This window comes from Prunus avium, chromosome 7 (genome assembly GCF_965620075.1).
Source record: "Prunus avium chromosome 7, drPruAviu1.hap1.1, whole genome shotgun sequence".
Classification (NCBI taxonomy): domain Eukaryota; kingdom Viridiplantae; phylum Streptophyta; class Magnoliopsida; order Rosales; family Rosaceae; genus Prunus; species Prunus avium.
Window position 1 is genome coordinate 9,054,403 of NC_142290.1, and position 22,952 is coordinate 9,077,354.

Consider the following 22,952-nt stretch of genomic DNA (forward strand, 5'->3'; position numbering starts at 1 on the left):
TATGCTTAATGGGTTCCTAATGCTTAGTTTTAGGTTAGACAACAAATGATCAAATTAGGGAATTAGGAACACAAGGTTATGACCAAACACCATGGCTTAATCATACTTTAGGTAGAATCAATCCATTAATCTAAATTGAACTTGGGAACTTATCTACTTGAGTTATTTTCTTTTCTTTCTTTCTTGTTTTATTTATTTTCTTTTTCCATTTCTATTTTGTGTAGGGGAAACAAATTGGATCATTCAATCACCAATCCTCGTGGGATCGACCTCGCACTTACATATGCTATACTACCAAACGGCTCGTGCACTTGCGAGTATCACAAGTTGAGGATGCAGCTGAATCTATTTTGGTGCAGCTGAATCGAAGCAACAGTGGGTGCTGTATTCCATACTTCTAGAGATTGGATTTCACTCAAAACACACCAAATGACTCCTCTCACCATATTATGAAGTTGCCCAAGTTTTGGGCTCGATCCGAAATCAATAGGTGTTCCAAATTGGACAATTCAAGTTCAACGGCAGTTCGTTCTTAATTGGAGTGGTTGGTGTATGCCATACTTCTAGTGATTGGATTTCACTCAAAACTCACCAAACGACTCCTCCCACCATATTATGATGTTGCCCAAGCTTTGGGCTTGATCCGAAATCAATAGGTGTTCCAAATTGGACAATTCAAGTTCAACGGCAGTTCGTTCCTAATTGCAGTGGTTATGTATTCCATACTTCTAGCGATTGGATTTCACTCAAAACTCACCAATTGACTCCTCCCACCATATTATGATGTTGCCCAAGTTTTGGGCTCGGTCCGAAATCAATAGGTGTGAGAAATTGGACAATTCAAGTTCAACGGAAGTTCGTTCCTAATTGGAGTGGTTGGTGTATTCTATACTTCAAGCGATTGGATTTCACTCAAAACTCACCAAATAACTCCTCCCACCATATTATGATGTTGCCCAAGTTTGGGGCTTGATCCGAAATCAATAGGTGTTCCAAATTGGACAATTCAAGTTCAACGGCAGTTCGTTCCTAATTGGGGTGGTTGGTGTATTCCATACTTCTAGGGATTGGATTTCACTCAAAACTCACCAAATGACTCCTCCCACCATGTTATGATGTTGCCCAAGTTTTGGGCTCGATCCGAAATCAATAGGTGTGAGAAATTGGACAATTCAAGTTCAACGGCAGTTCGTTCCTAATTGGAGTGGTTGCTGTATTCCATACTTCTAGAGAATGGATTTCAATCAAAACTCACCAATTGACTCCTCCCACCATATTATGATGTTGCCCAAGTTTGGGGCTTGATCCGAAATCAATAGGTGTTCCAAATTGGACAATTCAAGTTCAACGGCAGTTCGTTCCTAATTGGGGTGGTTGGTGTATTCCATACTTCTAGCGATTGGATTTGACTCAAAACTAACCAAACGACTCCTCCCACCATATTATGATGTTGCCCAAGTTTTGGGCTCGATCCGAAATCAAAAGGTGTGAGAAATTGGACAATTCAAGTTCAACGGCAGTTCCTTCCGAATTGGAGTGGTTGGTGTATTCCATACTTCTAGCGATTGGATTTCACTCAAAACTCACCAAATGACTCCTCCCACCATATTATGATGTTGCCCAAGTTTGGGGTTCGATCCGAAATCAATAGGTGTGAGAAATTGGACAATTCAAGTTCAACGGCAGATCGTTCCTAATTGGAGTGGTTGGTGTATTCCATACTTCAAGCGATTGGATTTCAATCAAAACTCACCAAATGACTCCTCCCACCATATTATGATGTTGCCCAAGTTTTGGGCTCGATACGAAATCAATAGGTGTTCCAAATTGGACAATTCAAGTTCAACGGCAGTTCGTTCCTAATTCGGGTGGTTGGTGTATTCCATACTTCTAGCGATTGGATTTCACCCAAAACAAACCAAATGACTCCTCCCACCACATTATGATGTTGCCCAAGTTTTGGGCTCGATCCGAAATCAATAGGTGTGAGAAACTTGACAATTCAAGTTCAACGGCAGTTCGTTTCTAATTGGAGTGGTTGGTGTATTCCAAACTTCTAGCGATTGGATTTCACTCAAAACAAACCAAATGACTCCTCCCAACATATTATGATGTTGCCCAAGTTTTGGGCTCGATCCGAAATCAATAGATGTGAGAAATTGGACAATTCAAGTTCAACGGCAGTTCGTTCCTAATTGGAGTGGTTGGTGTATTCCATACTTCTAGCGACTGGATTTCTCTCAAAACTCACCAAATGACTCCTCCCACCATATTATGATGTTGCCCAAGTTTTGGGCTCGATACGAAATCAATAGGTGTGAGAAATTGGACAATTCAAGTTCAACGGCAGTTCGTTCCTAATTGGGGTGGTTGGTGTTTTCCATACTTCTAGCGATTGCATTTCACTCAAAACAATCCAAATGACTCCTCCCACCACATTATGATGTTGCCTAAGTTTTGGGCTCGATCCGAAATCAATAGGTGTGAGAAATTGGACAATTCAAGTTCAACGGCTGTTCGTTCCTAATTGGAGTGGTTGGTGTATTCCATACTTCTAGCGATTGGATTTCACTCAAAACTCACAAAATGACTCCTCCCACAATATTATGATGTTGCCCAAGTTTGGGGCTCGATCCTAAATCAATAGGTGTGAGAAATTGGACAATTAAAGTTCAACGGCAGTTCGTTACTAATTGGAGTGGTTGGTGTATTCCATGCTTCTAGCGATTGGATTTCACTCAAAACAAACCAAATGACTCCTCCCACCACATTATGATGTTGCCCAAGCTTTGGGCTCGATCCGAAATCAATAGGTGTTCCAAATTGGACAATTCAAGTTCAACGGAAGTTCGTTCCTAATTGGAGTGGTTGGTGTATTCCGTACTTCTTGCGATTGGATTTCACTCAAAACTCACCAATTGAATCCTACCACCATATTATGATGTTGCCCAAGTTTGGGGCTCGATCCGAAATCCATAGGTGTGAGAAATTGGACAATTCAAGTTCAACGACAGTTCGTACCAAATTGGAGTGGTTGGTGTATTCCATACTTCTAGCGATTGGATTTCACTCAAAACTCACCAATTGACTCCTCCCACCGTATTATGATGTTGCCCAACTTTTGGGCTCGATCCGAAATCAATAGGTGTGAGAAATTGGACAATTCAAGTTCAACGGCAGTTCGTTCCTAATTGGAGTGGTTGGTGTATTCCATACTTCTAGGGTTTGGATTTCACTCAAAACTAACCAAATGACTCCTCCCACCATATTATGATGTTGCCCAAGTTTTGGGCTCGATCCGAAATCAATAGGTGTGACAAATTGGACAATTCAAGTTCAACGGAAGTTCGTTCCTAATTGGAGTGGTTGGTGTATTCCATACTTCTTGCGATTGGATTTCACTCAAAACTCACCAATTGACTCCTCCCACCATATTATGATGTTGCCCAAGTTTGGGGCTAGATCCGAAATCCATAGGTGTGAGAAATTGGACAATTCAAGTTCAACGGCAGTTCGTTCCAAATTGGAGTGGTTGGTGTATTCCATACTACTAGCGATTGGATTTCACTCAAAACTCACCAATTGACTCCTCCCACCGTATTATGATGTTGCCCAACTTTTGGGCTCGATCCGAAATCAATAGGTGTGAGAAATTGGACAATTCAAGTTCAACGGCAGTTCGTTCCTAATTGGGGTGGTTGGTGTATTCCATACTTCTAGCGATTGGATTTCACTCAAAACTCACCAAATGACTCCTCCCAACATATTATGATGTTGCCCAAGTTTTGGGCTCGATCCGAAATCAATAGGTCTTCCAAATTTGACAATTAGAGTTCAACGGCAGTTCGTTCCTAATTGGAGTGGTTGGTGTATTCCATACTTCTAGCGATTGGATTTCACTCAAAACTCACCAAATGACTCCTCCTACCATATTATGATGTTGCCCAAGTTTGGGGCTCGATCCGTAATCAACAGGTGTGAGAAATTGGACAATTCAAGTTCAACGGCAGTTCGTTCCTAATTGGAGTGGTTGGTGTATTCCATACTTCTAGAGATTGCATTTCACTCAAAACTCACCAAATGACTCCTCCCACCATATTATGTTATTGCCCAAGTTTTGGGCTCGATCCGAAATCAACAGGTGTTCCAAATTGGACAATTCAAGTTCAACGACAGTTCGTTCCTAATTGGAGTGGTTGGTGTATTCCATACTTCTAGCGACTGGATTTCACTCAAAACTCACCAAATGACTCCTCCCACGATATTATGATGTTGCCCAAGTTTGGGGCTCGATCCAAAATGAATAGGTGTGAGAAATTGGGGAATTCAAGTTCAACGGCAGTTCGTTCCTAATTGGAGTGGTTGGTGTATTCCATATTTCTAGCGATTGGATTTCACTCAAAACTCCCGAATTGACTCCACCCACCGTATTATGATGTTGCCCAAGTTTTGGGCTCGATCCGAAATCAATAGGTCTTCCAAATTTGACAATTAGAGTTCAACGGCAGTTCGTTCCTAATTGGAGTGGTTGGTGTATTCCATACTTCTAGCGATTGGATTTCACTCAAAACTCCCCAAATGACTCCTCCTACCATATTATAATGTTGCCCAAGTTTGGGGCTCGATCCGTAATCAACAGGTGTGAGAAATTGGACAATTCAAGTTCAACGGAAGTTCGTTCCTAATTGGAGTGGTTGGTGTATTCCATACTTCTAGCGATTGGATTTCACTCAAAACTAACCAAATGACTCCTCCCACCATATTATGATGTTGCCCAAGTTTTGGGCTCGATCCGAAATCAATAGGTGTGAGAAATTGGACAATTCAAGTTCAACGGAAGTTCGTTCCTAATTGGAGTGGTTGGTGTATTCCATACTTCTTGCGATTGGATTTCACTCAAAACTCACCAATTGACTCCTCCCACCATATTATGATGTTGCCCAAGTTTGGGGCTCGATCCGAAATCCATAGGTGTGAGAAATTCGACAATTCAAGTTCAACGGCAGTTCGTTCCAAATTGGAGTGGTTGGTGTATTCCATACTTCTAGCGATTGGATTTCACTCAAAACTCACCAATTGACTCCTCCCACCGTATTATGATGTTGCCCAACTTTTGGGCTCGATCCGAAATCAATAGGTATGAGAAATTGGACAATTCAAGTTCAACGGCAGTTCGTTCCTAATTGGAGTGGTTGGTGTATTCCATACTTCTAGCAATTGGATTTCACTCAAAACTAACCAAAGGACTCCTCCCACCATATTATGATGTTGCCCAAGTTTTGGGCTCGATCCAAAATCAATAGGTGTGAGAAATTGGACAATTCAAGTTCAACGGCAGTTCGTTCCTAATTGCAGTGGTTGGTGTATTCCATACTTCTAGGGATTGCATTTCACTCCAAACTCACCAAATGACTCCTCCCACCATATTATGTTGTTGCCCAAGTTTTGGGCTCGATCCGAAATCAACAGGTGTTCCAAATTGGAGTGGTTGGTGTATTCCATACTTCTAGCGATTGGATTTCACTCAAAACTCACCAATTGACTCCTCCCACCGAATTTTGATGTTGCCCAACTTTTGGGCTCGATCCGAAATCAATAGGTGTGAGAAATTGGACAATTCAAGTTCAACGGCAGTTCGTTCCTAATTGGAGTGGTTGGTGTATTCCATACTTCTAGCAATTGGATTTCACTCAAAACTAACCAAAGGACTCCTCCCACCATATTATGATGTTGCCCAAGTTTTGGGCTCGATCCGAAATCAATAGGTGTGAGAAATTGGACAATTCAAGTTCAACGGTAGTTCGTTCCAAATTGGAGTGGTTGGTGTATTCCATACTTCTAGCGATTGGATTTCACACAAAACTCACCAATTGACTCCTCCCACCGTATTATGATGTTGCCCAAGTTTTGGGCTCAATCCGAAATCAATAGGTGTTCCAAATTGGACAATTCAAGTTCAACGGCAGTTCGTTCCTAATTGGAGTGGTTGTTGTATTCCATACTTCTAGGGGTTGGATTTCACTCAAAACTGACCAAATGGCTCCTCCCACCATATTATGATGTTGCTCAAGTTTGGGGCTCGATCCGAAATCAATTGGTGTGAGAAATTGGACAATTCAAGTTCAACGGCAGATCGTTCTTAATTGGAGTGGTTGGTGTATTCCATAATCCTAATTGGAGCATAAAACAATTGTTTACAAGACTTCGAATCGTCACGATTAGATTTTTTTTTCTTTTACATGATCAAAACTCCTTATACCTTCATTTACATTGATTCAAACTCCTTTCCAAACACCAAATTATTTTGAAGGCCCAAAAATGAATTTTCAAACAACCGCCACTTAATCACAACTTTCTCTTTTCTTTCACCAATTGTGTGATTTTTTTTTTTTTTTTTTTGATGTAATATCCCTTCCCAAACTTAGATTGAAAAACACATCCGAATTAGAGCTCATGAATTCCTTAGAAAGGTAAATATTTGTTTTTCGGGCTAAGGCGAGGAAATAAAATTGGTTAAATGAAAGAAAAGTTTTACGTGTAGGCTCAAAATGGTTAACAATGGAAAATCATGCTTAAGCATGCATAAGGTTAGCTTGAAAGGCACAAACGATCCAAAGAAGACCTTAATATCATTTCTTTAAATGTCATGAAATCAAATTGCATAAGAATGAATGACTTTTAAGTGTTCAACCAAATCAATGAATAATGAGATCAAACAACAACTTTGATGACAAGAAATTAAGAGTATATGTATAACACTCATGAAATGAAGTACAATGCTCAAAAGCTCACTTTATATGGTTGGTTATATAAGTCTAATTTATGCTTGATACAATTCTTTGGGTCATGCAAATCCTTTAATTGGAAAATTATGAAACAAATGGCAAGTGCAAAGAAGGTTTCGAACATGTCATGCTAGAACGATGCCAAATTAATTAATTAATTATTTATTTTTTTACAATAAAAATTTACAAGGAAAACAAAATAAATAATAAATAAAATTCAATTTTCATTTAAGTCATGCAAACATTTATCACAATCTCATCAAATGTGTTCGGAAAGTGAATAAAATCAAAATCAAAATCAAAATCAAAATCAAAATCAAAATAAAAGCAAGACTTAACAAAATAAAATAAAAATAAAAACAAGCAAATAAATAAATAAATAAATTAATTAAGGAAAAACCAAATTTACATGCTAAACTCCAATACCCCCAAACCTAGAAATGAACATTGTCCTCAATGTTTAAAAATTAGGAACAAGCAATGTCATAACAAGAAATGAAAGGTACTAAAGTAAATATAAATCACAAAACACACAAGAATTAAAATACACTAATAAAATAAAATAATTACAAAAATAAAAATTACAAAACAAACAAACAAAAAATGAAACAGTAAACCCTAATCACACAATTCTGAAACCCAAAAAAAAAAAAAAAAAATTTGAAGCCCAAAGCCCACAATTTCGAAACACAAACCATGGTGAATTTAACCCACTTTGAAACCCAAACTAAGGTGAAACCCGACCCAAAATGAATTCCGAAGCCCACACATTTTAATTTTAATTTTTTTAAAAAAAATAGATAAAACGTGAATTGGAAGTGCAAAGGGTGGGATTTCTGAAAAGAAAGCACGTGGTCCCTAATGTCGTCTCATGGTTAGTCACGGGCAGAAAGCAGAAGCCACGTGTTGACAGATAGAAGCGCCGCAGATTTCACAAGCAGAAATTACGTGCTCATTGGAAAGGCGCGAAGACTTTACTGAACGCGTTCGTTCAGAAAAGACATGTCGTGATAAATGAGTTGGGTATGGTTGGAAAGCGAGAAGGTTGTGGGACTCGATGAATGCTGGAGATTCAGAAATGCTTAGACGCTGCAATGGCTAGGGTTTGTCAAAGACTATATCTATAAGAAGGAAAAAGAAGGGGATAAAAACAAAACCACAAACTCAGAAACACAAAAGAGAAAAGAAGAAAAAAAGTGAGAAATCAAATGGCCTCTTCCTACCCATTTTCGTTGGATCTCAACCTAGCTCCACCGACTCAGACATTGGGCCAAGCAGCGGCACCAGTATGGATGCCCTACTTTGGCTCCTCACGGGGGCCTGTGTCTGTCAATGACTCAATACTCCTAGACAACGATGTTGCTATTGGAGTTGGCAGAAATTTAGTGACTCCCAAAGATATACGTGTGTTCGGGGCAAGGGATGACAACCGGGTCACGAGTGATGCCCTGGCAATGAGCGTGCAGAGTACAGCATGTGTGTCGCAAGTTTGGGTCATCGCCTACTTGCGAAGTGCACGGCAACGGCGCCAAAAACTTGTTGTGTGGATTTCAGCTGCACCAAAATTGATTAAGCTGCATCCTCAACTTGTGATACTCGCAAGTGCACGAGCCGTTCGGTAGTATAGCGTATGTACTTGAGGTCGATCCCACGAGGATTGGTGATTGAATGATCCAATTCATTTTCCCTACACAAAACAGAAATGAAAAAAAAGCAAGGAAATAAATAAAACAAGGAAGAAAGAAATAACTAACTCAAGCAGATAAGTTCCCAAGTTCAATTAGATTATCGGATTGATTCTAGCTAAAGTATGATTAAGCCATGGTGTTTGGTCATAACCTTGTGTTCCTAATTCCCTAATTTGATCATTTGTTGTCTAACCTAAAATTAAGCATTAGGAACCCATTAAGCATAGAAGAACAATTTAAACAACCAAGCATGTATCTAATCCCTGTTGTCGAATGTCCATACATACTCTTCCTATTCATAGTTCAATTCGAATTAAAGCATGGTGTATACTCTTAATTCAAACCAAGATAGCTAACATGCAAGCCTAAATGGTGATCAATCATTCAAACTAGCATATTAACTTATAAGCATAATGAATAAGAACATGAACCATAATTGAAACTTGGAAACTAATCAAACTTGAAACTAAAGAAAAGAATTTACATAATGAAAAGTAAAGTGGAACTAAGAAAAACTTAAGGAAAATTTCAGCACAAAAGATTTCATTACAACAATTGAAAACTAGAAAGAGAAACTAAGAGAATTCGAGGGAGAGAAGGGAAGGGAGCTCTAGAGAAGTGTTTGAGAGCTCCCCCCCTTGGGGTGTGTTTACAAGCTTAGAGAACATCCCTATTTATAGGCCTAGGGGAAGTGAAAATCTGAATTTGATATGGCTAATGCATACAACACTTGTATTAGAAAATATGAATTGGTTGATGCACTTCACCAATAAATCCCACCAGCAGCCCTAGCTCATCTTCATGTCACCATGACCAAGCTTCCAACCAGCTACAATAGCTCATGCCTAGCTCACCATGACCAAGCTTCCAACCAGAAACAATAGGTCATCCTGAGGTCAGCATGACCAGCAACTTCAAGGGCTTACAAATTGGGCTTCACTTAAGCAAATGATGACTTTAAGATGTCCATTGTGAAGTTCAGAATGTGTCTGAACCAACCACACAAGTATTAGCCCAAAACAAATTGCTAACTCGTTTTTGCTCGCTGACAAAATCCATCCTGAGCATGGTTCTGTGTTTGCTAGGTGACAGACTCCATATTTATCCAATGGGGCTGAATTTTGGATATGTTATCGTATACGCCCATTGGAACAACTTTCATGAAGAATGCTGCCTCATCCGAGCTGTGTAGGTTGCTGAAACAAAGCTTGTAATATGACCTACGGAACTGGACTGGCAGGGGGCTGTAGCCAAAATGAGTTTGTCTTTAAGCACTTCTTCCCTTTATCCAAATCAGGCTTTAACATGCATGGATTACATCATTTCTTATCCAAAGCCATCATTGTTACCTAAAGCTGAAAGATAAACACAAAAAGGATTAAAAGCAGAAGTTTAACTCAAAAACATAACCAAATCATAAGCTAGAAGGGTTTAAAAAGATATACAATTATGAACCGATCAATGACTCCTCCCACCATATTATGATGTGGCCCAAGTTTTGGGCTCGATCCGAAATCAATAGGTGTGAGAAATTGGACAATTCCAGTTCAACGCAAGTTCGTTCCTAATTGGTGTGGTTGGTGTATTCCATACTTCTAGCGATCGGATTTCACTCAAAACTCACCAAATGACTCCTCCCACCATATTATGATGTTGCCCAACTTTGGGGCTCGATCCGAAATCAATAGGTGTGAGAAATTGGTCAATTCAATTTCAACGACAGTTCATTCCTAATTGGAGTGGTTGGTGTATTCCACACTTCTAGCGATTGGATTTCACTCAAAACTCACCAAATCTCTCCTACCACCATATTATGATGTTGCCCAAGTTTTGGGCTCGATCCGAAATCAATAGGTCTTCCAAATTGGACAATTCAAGTTCAACGGCAGTTCGTTCCTAATTGGAGTGGTTGGTGTATTCCATACTTCTAGCGATTGGATTTCACTCCAAAATCACCAAATGACTCCTCCCACCATATTATGATGTTGCCCAAGTTTTGGGCTCGATCCGAAATCAATAGGTGTGAGAAATTGGACAATTCAAGTCCAACGGAAGTTCGTTCCTAATTGGAGTGGTTGGTGTATTCCATACTTCTAGCGATTGGATTTCACTCAAAACTCACCAAATGACTCCTCCCACCATATTATGATGTTGCCCAACTTTGGGGCTCGATCCGAAATCAATAGGTGTGAGAAATTGGACAATTCAAATTCAACGGCAGTTCGTTCCTAATTGGAGTGGTTGGTGTATTACATACGTCTAGCGATTGGATTTCACTCAAAACTCACCAAATGACTCCTCCCACCATATTATGATGTTGCCCAAGTTTTGGGCTCGATCCGAAATCAATAGGTGTGAGAAATTGGTCAATTCAATTTCAACGACAATTCATTCCTAATTTTAGTGGTTGGTGTATTCCACACTTCTAGCGATTGGATTTCACTCAAAACTCACCAAATGTCTCCTCCCACCATATTATGATGTTGCCCAAGTTTTGGGCTCGATCCGAAATCAATAGGTGTTCCAAATTGGACAATTCAAGTTCAATGGCAGTTCGTTCCGAATTGGAGTGGTTGGTGTATTCCATACTTCTAGCAAATGGATTTCACTCAAAACTCACCAAATGACTCCTCCCACCATATTATGATGTTGCCCAAGTTTTGGGCTCGATCCGAAATCAATAGGTGTGAGAAATTGGACAATTCAAGTTCAACGGAAGTTCGTTCCTAATTGGAGTGGTTGGTGTATTCCATACTTCTAGCGATTGGATTTCACTCAAAACTCACCAAATGACTCCTCCCACCATATTATGATGTTGCCCAGGTTTTGGGCTCGATCCGAAATCAATAGGTGTGAGAAATTGGGCAATTCAAGATCAACGGCAGTTCGTTCCTAATTGTAGTGGTTGGTGTATTCCAAACTTCTAGCGATTGGATTTCACTCAAAACTCACCAAATGACTCCTCCCACCATATTATGGTGTTGCCCAAGTTTTGGGCTCGATCCGAAATCAATAGGTGTTCCAAATTGGGCACTTCAAGTTCAACGGCAGTTCGTTCCTAATTGGAGTAGTTGCTGTATTCCATACTTCTTGCGATTGGATTTCACTCAAAACTCACCAAATGACTCCTCCCACCATATTATGATGTTGCCCAACTTTGGGGCTCGATCCGAAATCAATAGGTGTGAAAAATTGGTCAATTCAATTTCTACGACAGTTCATTCCTAATCGGGGTAGTTGCTGTATTCCATACTTCGAGCGATTGGATTTCACTCAAAACTCACCAAATGACTCCTCCCACCATATTATGATGTTGCCCAAGTTTTGGGCTCGATCCGAAATAAATAGGGGTGAGAAATTGGACAATTCAAGTTCAACGGCAGTTCGTTCCTAATTGGAGTGGTTGGTGTATTCCATACTTCTAGCGATTGGATTTCACTCAAAACTCACCAAATGAATCCTCCCACCATATTATGATGTTGCCCAAGTTTTGGGCTCGATCCGAATTCAATAGGTGTTCCCAATTGGACAATTCAAGTTCAACGGCAGTTCGTTCCTAATTGGAGTGGTTGGTGTATTCCACACTTCTAGCGATTGGATTTCACTCAAAACTCACCAAATGACTCCTCCCACCATATTATGATGTTGCCCAAGTTTTGGGCTCGATCCGAAATCAATAGGTGTGAGAAATTGGGCAATTCAAGTTCAACGGCAGTTCGTTCCTAATTGTAGTGGTTGGTGTATTCCGTACTTCTAGCGATTGGATTTCACTCAAAACTCACCGAATGACTCCTCCCACCATATTATGATGTTGCCCAACTTTGGGGCTCGATCCGAAATCAATAGGTGTAAGAAATTGGTCAATTCAATTTCAACGACAATTCGTTCCTAATCGGAGTAGTTGTTGTATTCCATACTTCTAGCGATTGGATTTCACTCAAAACTCACCAAATGACTCCTCCCACCATATTATGATGTTGCCCTAGTTTTGGGCTCGATCCGAAAACAATAGGTGTGAGAAATTGGACAATTCAAGTTCAACGGAAGTTCGTTCCTAATTGGTGTGGTTGGTGTATTCCATACATCTAGCGATTGGACTTCACTCAAAACTCACCAAATGACTCCTCCCACCATATTATAATGTTGCCCAAGTTTGGGGCTCGATCCGAAATCAATAGGTGTGAGAAATTGGACAATTCAAGTTCAACAGCAGTTAGTTCCTAATTGGAGTGGTTGGTGTATTCCATACTTCTAGCGATTGGATTTCACTCCAATCTTACCAAATGACTTCTCCCACCACATTATGATGTTGCCCAAGTTTTGGGCTAGATCCGAAATCAACAGGTGTGAGAAATTGGACAATTCAAGTGCGTTGGCAGTTCGTTCCTAATTGGAGTGATTGGAGTATTCCATACTTCTAGCGATTGGATTTCACTCAAAACTCACCAAATGACTCCTCCCACCATATTATGATGTTGCCCAAGTTTTGGGCTCGATCCGAAATCAATAGGTGTGAGAAATTGGACAATTCAAGTTCAACGGAAGTTCGTTCCTAACTGGAGTGGTTGGTGTATCCCATACTTCTAGCGATTGGATTTCACTCAAAACTCACCAAATGACTCCTCCCACCATATTATGATGTTGCCCAAGTTTGGGGCTCGATCCGAAATCAATATGTGTGAGAAATTGGACAATTCAAGTTCAACGGCTGTTCGTTCCTAATTGGAGTGGTTGGTGTATTCCATACTTCTAGCGATTGGATTTCACTCAAAACTCCCCAAATGACTCGTCCCACCATATTATGATGTTACCCAAGTTTTGGGCTCGATCCGAAATCAATAGGTGTGAGAAATTGGACAATTCAAGTTCAACGGAAGTTCGTTCCTAATTGGGGTGGTTGGTGTATTCCACACTTCTAGCGATTGGATTTCACTCAAAACTCACCAAATGACTCCTCCCACCATATTAAAATGTTGCCCAAGTTTGGGGCTCGATCCGAAATCAATAGGTGTGAGAAATTGGACAATTCAAGTTCAACGGCAGTTCGTTCCTAATTGGAGTGGTTGGTGTATTCCATAGTTCTAGCGATTGGATTTCACTCAAAACTCATCAAATGACTCCTCCCACCATATTATGATGTTGCCCAAGTTTTGGGCTCGATCCGAAATCAATAGGTGTTGCAAATTGGACAATTAGAGTTCAACGGCAGTTCGTTCCTAATTGGAGTGGTTGCTGTATTCCATACTTCTAGCGATTGGATTTCACTCAAAACTAACCAAATGACTCCCCCACCATATTATGATGTTGCCCAAGTTTGGGGCTCGATCCGAAATCAATAGGTGTGAGAAATTGGACAATTCAAGTTCGACGGCAGTTCGTTCCTAATTGGAGTCGTTGGTGTATTCCATAATTCTAGCGATTGGATTTCACTCAAAATTCACCAAATGACTCCTCCCACCATATTATGATGTTGCCCAAGTTTTGGGCTCGATCCGAAATCAATAGGTGTGAGAAATTGGAGAATTCTAGTTCAACGGCAATTCGTTCCTAACTGGAGTGATTGGTGTATTCCACACTTCAAGCGATTGGATTTCATTCAAAACTCCCCAAATGACTCCTCCCACCATATTATGATGTTGCACAAGTTTTTGGCTCAATCCGAAATCAATAGGTGTCAGAAATTGGACAATTCAAGTTCAACGGCAGTTCGTTCCTAACTGGAGTGGTTGGTGTATTCCATACTTCTAGCGATTGGATTTCACTCAAAACTCACCAATGACTCCTCCCACCATATTATGATGTTGCCCAAGTTTTGGGCTCGATCCGAAATCAATCGGTGTGAGAAATTGGACAATTGAAGTTCAACGGCAGTTCGTTCCTAATTGGTGTGGTTGGTGTATTCCATACTTCTAGCGATTGGATTTCACCCAAACCTCACCAATTGACTCCTCCCACGATATTATGATGTTGCCCAGGTTTGGGGCTCGATCCGAAATCAATAGGTGTGAGAAATTGGACAGTTCAAGTTCAACGGCAGTTCGTTCCTAATTGTAGTGGTTGGTGTATTCCATGTTTCTAGAGATTGGATTTCTCTCAAAACTCACCAAATGACTCCTCCCACCATATTATGATGTTGCCCAAGTTTGGGGTTCGATCCGAAATCAATAGGTGTGAGAAATTGGACAATTCAATTTCGACGGCAGTTCGTTCCTAATTGGAGTGGTTGGTGTTTTCCATACTTCTAGCGATTGGATTTCACTCAAAACTCACCAAATGACTCCTCCCACCATATTATGCTGTTGCCCAAGTTTTGGGCTCAATCCGAAATCAATAGGTGTTCCAAATTGGACAATTCAAGTTCGACGGCAGTTCGTTCCTAACTGGAGTGGTTGGTGTATTCCATACTTCAAGCGATTGGATTTCACTCAAAACTCACCAAAGACTCCTCCCACCATATTATGATGTTGCCCAAGTTTTGGGCTCGATCCGAAATCAATAGGTGTGAGAAATTGGACAATTCAAGTGCATTGGCAGTTCTTTCCTAATTGGAGTGGTTGGTGTATTCCATACTTCTAGCGATTGGATTTCACTCAGAACTCACCAAATGACTCCTCCCACCATATTATGATGTTGCCCAAGTTTGGGGCTTGATCCGAAATCAATAAGTGTGAGAAATTGGACAATTCAAGTTCGACGGCAGTTCGTTCCTAATTGGAGCGGTTGGTGTCTTCCATACTTCTAGCGAATGGATTTCACTCAAAACTCACCAAATGACTCCTCCCACCATATTATGATGTTGCTCAAGGTTTGGGCTCGATCCGAAATCAATAGGTGTTCCAAATTGGACAATTCAAGTTCAACGGCAGTTCGTTCCTAATTGGAGTGGTTGGTGTATTCTATACTTCTAGCGATTGGATTTCACACAAAACTCACCAAACGACTCCTCCCACCATATTATGATGTTGCCCAAGTTTTGGGCTTGATCCGAAATCAATAGGTGTGAGAAATTCGACAATTCAAGTTCAACGGCAGTTCGTTCCTAATGGGAGTGGTTGGTGTATTCCATGCTTCTAGCGATTGGATTTCTCTCAAAACTCACCGAATGACTCCTCCCACCATATTATTATGTTGCCCAAGTTTTGGGCTCGATCCGAAATCAATAGGTGTGAGAAATTGGACAATTCAAGTTCCACGGCAGTTCGTTCCTAATTGGAGTGGTTGGAGTATTACACACTTCTAGCGATTGGATTTCACTCAAAACTCACCAAATCACTCCTCCCACCACATTATGATGTTTCCCAAGTTTTGGGCTCGATCCGAAATCAATTGGTGTTCGAAATTTGACAATTCAAGTTCAACGGCAGTTCGTTCCTAATTGGAGTGGTTGGTGTATTCCACACTTCTAGCGATTGGATTTTACTCAAAACTCACCAAATGACTCCTCCCACCATATTATGCTGTTGCCCAAGTTTTGGGCTCGATCCGAAATCAATAGGTGTGAGAAATTGGATAATTCAAGTGCATTGGCAGTTCGTTCCTAGTTGGAGTGGTTGGTGTATTCCATACTTCTAGCGATTGGATTTCACTCAAAACTCACCAAATGACTCCTCCCACCATATTATGATGTTGCCCAAGTTTGGGGTTCGATCCGAAATCAATAGGTGTGAGAAATTGGACAATTCAATTTCGACGGCAGTTCGTTCCTAATTGGAGTGGTTGGTGTTTTCCATACTTCTAGCGATTGGATTTCACTCAAAACTCCCCAAAGGACTCCTCCCACCATATTATGATGTTGCCCAAGTTTTGGGCTTGATTCGAAATCAATAGGTGTTAGAAATTGGACAATTCAAGTTCAACGGCAGCTCGTTCCTAATTGGAGTGGTTGGTGAATTCCATACTTCTAGCGATTGGATTTCACTCAAAACTCACCAAATGACTCCTCTCACCATATTAGGATGTTGCCCAAGCTTTGGGCTCTATCCGAAATCAATAGGTGTTCCAAATTGGACAATTCAAGTTCAACGACAGTTCGTTCCCAATTGGAGTGGTTGGTGTATTCCATACTTCTAGCGATTGGATTTCACTCAAAACAAACCAAATGACTCCTCCCACCATATTATGATGTTGCCCAAGTTTTGGGCTCGATCCGAAATCAATAGGTGTGAGAAATTGGACAATTCAAGTTCAACGGCAGTTCGTTCCTAATTGGAGTGGTTGGTGTATTCCATACTTCTAGCGATTGGATTTCACTAAAAACTCACCAAATGACTCCTCCCACCATATTATGATGTTGCCCAAGTTTTGGGCTCGATCTGAAATCAATAGGTGTTCCAAATTGGACAATTCAAGTTCAACGGCAGTTCGTTCCAAATTGGAGTGGTTGGTGTATTCCATACTTCTAGCGATTGGATTTCACTCAAAACTCACCAAATGACTCCTCCCACCATATTATGATGTTGCCCAACTTTTGGGCTCGATCCGAAATCAATAGGTGTGAGAAATTGGTCAATTCAATTTCAACGACAGTTCGTTCATAATTGGAGTGGTTGGTGTATTCCATACATCTAGCGATTGGATTTCACTCAAAACTCACCAAATGACTTCTCCCACCATATTATGATGTTGCCCAAGTTTTGGGCTCGATCCGAAATCAATAGGTGTAAGAAATTGGTCAATTCAATTTCAACGGCATTTCGTTCCTAATTGGAGTGGTTGGTGTATTCCATACTTCTAAAGATTGGATTTCACTCAAAACTCACCAAATGACTCCTCCCACCATATTATGATGTTGCCCATGTTTTGGGCTCGATCCGAAATCAACAGGTGTTCCAAATTGGACAATTCAAGTTCAACGGAAGTTCGTTCCTAATTGGAGTGGTTGGTGTATTCCATACTTCTAGCGATTGGATTTCACTCAAAACAAACCAAATGACTCCTCCCACCATATTATGACGTTGCCCAAGTTTTGGGATCGATTCGAAATCAATAGGTGTTCCAAATTGGACAATTCAAGTTCAACGACAGTTCGTTCCTAATTGGAGTGGTTGGTGTATTCCATACTTCTAGCGATTGGATTTCACTCAAAACAAACCAAATGACTCCTCCCACCATATTATGACGTTGCCCAAGTTTTGGGATCGATTCGAAATCAATAGGTGTTCCAAATTGGACAATTCAAGTTCAACGACAGTTCGTTCCTAATTGGACTGGTTGGTGTATTCAATACTTCTAGCAATTGGATTTCACTCAAAACTCACCAAATGACTCCTCCCACCATATTATGTTGTTGCCCAAGTTTGGGGCTCGATCCGAAATCAATAGGTGTGAGAAATTGGACAATTCAAGTTCAACGGCAGGTCGTTCCTAATTGGAGTGGTTGGTGTATTCCATACTTCTAACGATTGGATTTCACTCAAAACTCACTAAAGAACTCCTCCCACCATATTATGATGTTGCCCAAGTTTTGGGCTCGATTCGAAATCAATAGGTGTGAGAAATTGGACAGTTCAAGTTCAACGGCAGTTCGTTTCTAATTGGAGTGGTTGGTGTATTCCATACTTCTAGCGATTGGATTTCATTCAAAACTCACCAAATGACTCCTCCCACCATATTATGACGTTGCCACAGTTTTGGGCTCTAGCCGAAATCAATCGGTGTGAGAAATTGGACAATTCAAGTTCAACGGAAGTTCGTTCCTAATTGGAGTGGTTGGTTTATTCCATACTTCTAGCGATTGGATTTCACTCAAAACACGCCAAATGACTCCTCCCACCATATTATGACGTTGCCCAAGTTTTGGGCTCGATTCGAAATCAATAGGTGTTCCAAATTGGACAATTCGAGTTCAACGGCAGTTCGTTCCTAATTGGAGTGGTTGGTGTATTCAATACTTCTAGCGATTGGATTTCACTCAAAACTCACCAAATGACTCCTCCCACCATATTATGATGTTGCCCAAGTTTTGGGCACGATCCGAAATCAATAGGTGTTCCAAATTGGAAAACTCAAGTATAACGGCAATTCGTTCCTAATTGGAGTGGTCGGTGTATTCCATACTTCTAGCGATTGGATTTCACTTAAAACTCACCAAATGACTCCTCCCATCATATTATGATGTTGCCCAAGTTTGGGGCTCGGTCCAAAATCAATAGGTGTGAGAAATTGGACAATTCAAGTTCAACGGCAGTTCGTTCCTAATTGGAGTGGTTGGTGTATTCCATACTTCTAGCAATTGGATTTCACTCAAAACTCACCAAATGACTCCTCCCACCATATTATGATGTTGCCCAACTTTTGGGCTTGATCCGAAATCAATAGGTGTGAGAAATTGGACAATTCAAGTTCAACGGCAGTTCGTTCCAAATTGGAGTGGTTGGTGTATTCCTTACTTCTAGCGATTGGATTTCACTCAAAACTCACCAAATGACTCCTCCCACCATATTATGATGTTGCCCAACTTTTGGGCTCGATCCGAAATCAATAGGTGTAAGAAATTGGACAATTCAAGTTCAACGGCAGTTCGTTCCAAATTGGAGTGGTTGGTGTATTCCTTACTTCTTGCGATTGGATTTCACTGAAAACTCACCAAATGACTCCTCCCACCATATTGTGATGTTGCCCAAGTTTGGGGCTCGATCCAGAATCAATAGGTGTGAGAAATTGGACAATTCAAGTTCAACGGCAGTTCGTTCCTAATTGGAGTGGTTGGTGTATTCCATACTTCTAGCGATTGGATTTCACTCAAAACTCACCAAATGACTCCTCCCACCATATTATGATGTTGCCCAAGTTTGGGGCTCGATCCGAAATCAATAGGTTTGAGAAATTGGACAATTCAAGTTCAACGGCAGGTCGTTCCTAATTGGAGTGGTTGGTGTATTCCATACTTCTAACGATTGGATTTCACTCAAAACTGACCAAAGAACTCCTCCCACCATATTATGATGTTGCCCAAGTTTTGGGCTCGATTCGAAATCAATAGGTGTGAGAAATTGGACAGTTCAAGTTCAACGGCAGTTCGTTCCTAATTGGAGTGGTTGGTGTATTCCATACTTCTAGCGATTGGATTTCAGTCAAAACTAACCAAATGACTCCTCCCACCATATTATGATGTTGCCCAAGTTTTGGGCTCGATCCGAAATCAATAGGTGTTCCAAATTGGACAATTCAAGTTCAACGGCAGTTCGTTCCTAATTGGAGTGGTTGGTGTATTCCATACTTCTAGCGATTGGATTTCACTCAAAACTCACCAAACGACTCCTCCCACCATATTGTGTTGTTGCCCAAGTTTTAGGCTCGATCCGAAATCAATAGGTGTTCCAAATTGGACAATTCAAGTTCAACGGCAGCTCGTTCCTAATTGGAGTGGTTGGTGTATTCCATACTTCTAGCGATTGGATTTCACTCAAAACTCACCAAATGACTCCTCCCACCATATTATGATGTTGCCCAAGTTTTGGGCTCGATTCGAAATCAATTGGTGTGATAAATTGGACAATTCAAGTTCAACAGCAGTTCGTTCCTAATTGGAGTGGTTGGTGTATTCCATACTTCTAGCGATTGGATTTCACTCAAAACTCACCAAATGACTCCTCCCACCATATTATGATGTTGCCCAAGTTTTGGTCTTGATCCGAAATCAATAGGTGTTCCAAATTGGACAATTCAGGAGTTCAACGGCAGTTCGTTCCTAATTGGAGTGGTTGGTGTATTCCATACTTCTAGCGATTGGATTTCACTCAAAACTAACCAAATGACTCCTCCCACCATATTATGATGTTGCCCAAGTTTTGGGCTTGATCCGAAATCAATAGGTGTTCCAAATTGGACAATTCAAGTTCAACGGCAGTTCGTTCCTAATTGGAGTGGTTGGTATATTCCATACTTCTTGCATTTGGATTTCACTCAAAACTCACCAAATGACTCCTCCCACCATTTTATGATGTTGCCCAAGTTTTGGGCTCGATCCGAAATCAATAGGTGTTCCAAATTGGACAATTCAAGTTCAACGGCAGTTCGTTCCTAATTGGATTGGTAGGTGTATTCCATACTTCTATCGATTGGATTTCACTCAAAACTCACCAAATGACTCCTCCCACCATATTATGATGTTGCCCAAGTTTTGGGCTCGATCCGAAATCAATAGATGTTCCAAATTGGACAATCCAAGTTCAACGGCAATTCGTTCCTAATAGGAGTGGTTGGTGTATTCCATACTTCTAGCGATTGGATTTCACCCAAAACTCACCAAATGACCCCTCCCACCATTTTATTTTGTTGCCCAGGTTTTGGGCTCGATCCAAAATCAACAGGTGTTCCAAATTGGACAATTCTAGAGTTCAACGGCAGTTCGTTCCTAATTGGAATGGTTATTGTATTCCATACTTCTAGCGATTTGATTTCACTCAAAACTCGGCAAATGACTCCTCCCACCATATTATGGTGTTGGCCATGTTTTGGCCTCGGTCCAAAATCAATAGGTGTTCCAAATTGGACAATTCAAATTCCACGGCAGTTCCTTCCTAACTGGAGTGGTTGGTGTATTCCATACATCTAGCGTTGGATTTCACTCAAAACTCACTAAATGACTCCTCCCACCATATTATGGTGTTGACCAAGTTTTGGGCTCGATCCGAAATCAATATTTGTTCCAAATTGGACAATTCAAGTTCAGCGGCAGTTCGTTCCTAACTGGAGTGGTTGGTGTATTCCATACTTCTTGCGATTGGATTTCACTCAAAACTCACCAAATGACAACTCCCACCATATTATGAGGTTGCCCAAGTTATGGGCTCGATCCGAAATCAATAGGTGTGATAAATTGGCCAATTCAAGTTCAACGGCAGTTCGTTCCAAATTGGAGTGGTTGGTGTATTCCATACTTGTACCGATTGGATTTCACTCAAAACTCACCAAGTGACTCCTCCCACCATAATATGATGTTGCCCAAGTTTGGGGCTCGATCCGAAATCAATGGTTGTGAGAAATTGGACAATTCAAGTTCAACGGCAGTTCGTTCCTTACTGGAGTGGTTGGTATATTCCATACTTCTAGCGATTGGATTTCACTCAATAATCACCAAATGACTCCTCCCACGATATTCTGATGTTGCCCAAGTTATGGGCTCGATCCGAAATCAATAGGTGTGAGAAATTGGTCAATTCAAGTTCAACGGCAGTTCGTTCCTAACTGGAGTGTTTGGTGTATTCCATACTTCTAGCGATTGGATTTCACTCAAAACTCACCAATTGACTCCTCCCACCATATTATGATGTTGCCCAAGTTTTGGGCTCGACCCGAAATCAATAGGTGTGAGAAATTGGACAATTCAAGTTCAACGGCAGTTCGTTCCTAATTGGAGTGGTTGGTGTATTCAATACTTCTAGCGATTGGATTTCACTCAAAACTAACCAATTGACTCTTCCCACCATATTATGATATTGCCCAAGTTTTGGGCACGATCCGAAATCAATAGGTGTTCCAAATTGGACAATTCAAGTTCAACGGCAGTTCGTTCCTAATTGGAGTGGTTGGTGTATTCCATACTTCTAGCGATTGGATTTCACTCAAAACTCACCAAATGACTCCTCCCACCATATTATGATGTTGCACAAGTTTCGGGTTCGATCCGAAATCAGTAGGTGTGAGAAATTGGACAATTCAAGTTCAACGGCAGTTAGTTCCTAATTGGAGTGGTTGGTGTATTCCATACTTCTAGCGATTGGATTTCACTCCAATCTTACCAAATGACTCATCCCACCATATTATGATGTTGCCCAAGTTTTGGGCTAGATCCGAAATCAACAGGTGTGAGAAATTGGACAATTCAAGTGCGTTGGCAGTTAGTTCCTAATTGGAGTGGTTGGTGTATTCCAAACTTCTAGCAATTGGATTTCACTCAAAACTCACCAAATAACTCCTCCCACCATATTATGATGTTGCCCAAGTTTGGGGTTCGATCCGAAATCAATAGGTGTTTGAAATTGGACAATTCAAGTTCAACGGCAGTTCGTTCCTAATTGGAGTGGTTGGTGTATTCAATACTTCTAGCGATTGGATTTCACTCAAAACTCACCAAATGACTCCTCCCACCATATTATGATGTTGCCCAAGTTTGGGGTTCGATCCGAAATCAATAGGTGTGACAAATTGGACAATTCAAGTGCATTGGCAGTTCGTTCCTAATTGGAGTGGTTGGTGTATTCCATACTTCTAGCGATTGGATTTCACTCAAAACTCACCAAATGACTCCTCCCACCATATTATGATGTTGCCCAAGTTTGGGGTTCGATCCGAAATCAATAGGTGTGAGAAATTGGACAATTCAAGTTCAACGGCAGTTCGTTCCTAATTGGAGTGGTTGGTGTATTCAATACTTCTAGCGATTGGATTTCACTCAAAACTCACCAATTGACTCTTCCCACCATATTATGATATTGCCCAAGTTTTGGGCACGATCCGAAATCAAAAGGTGTTCCAA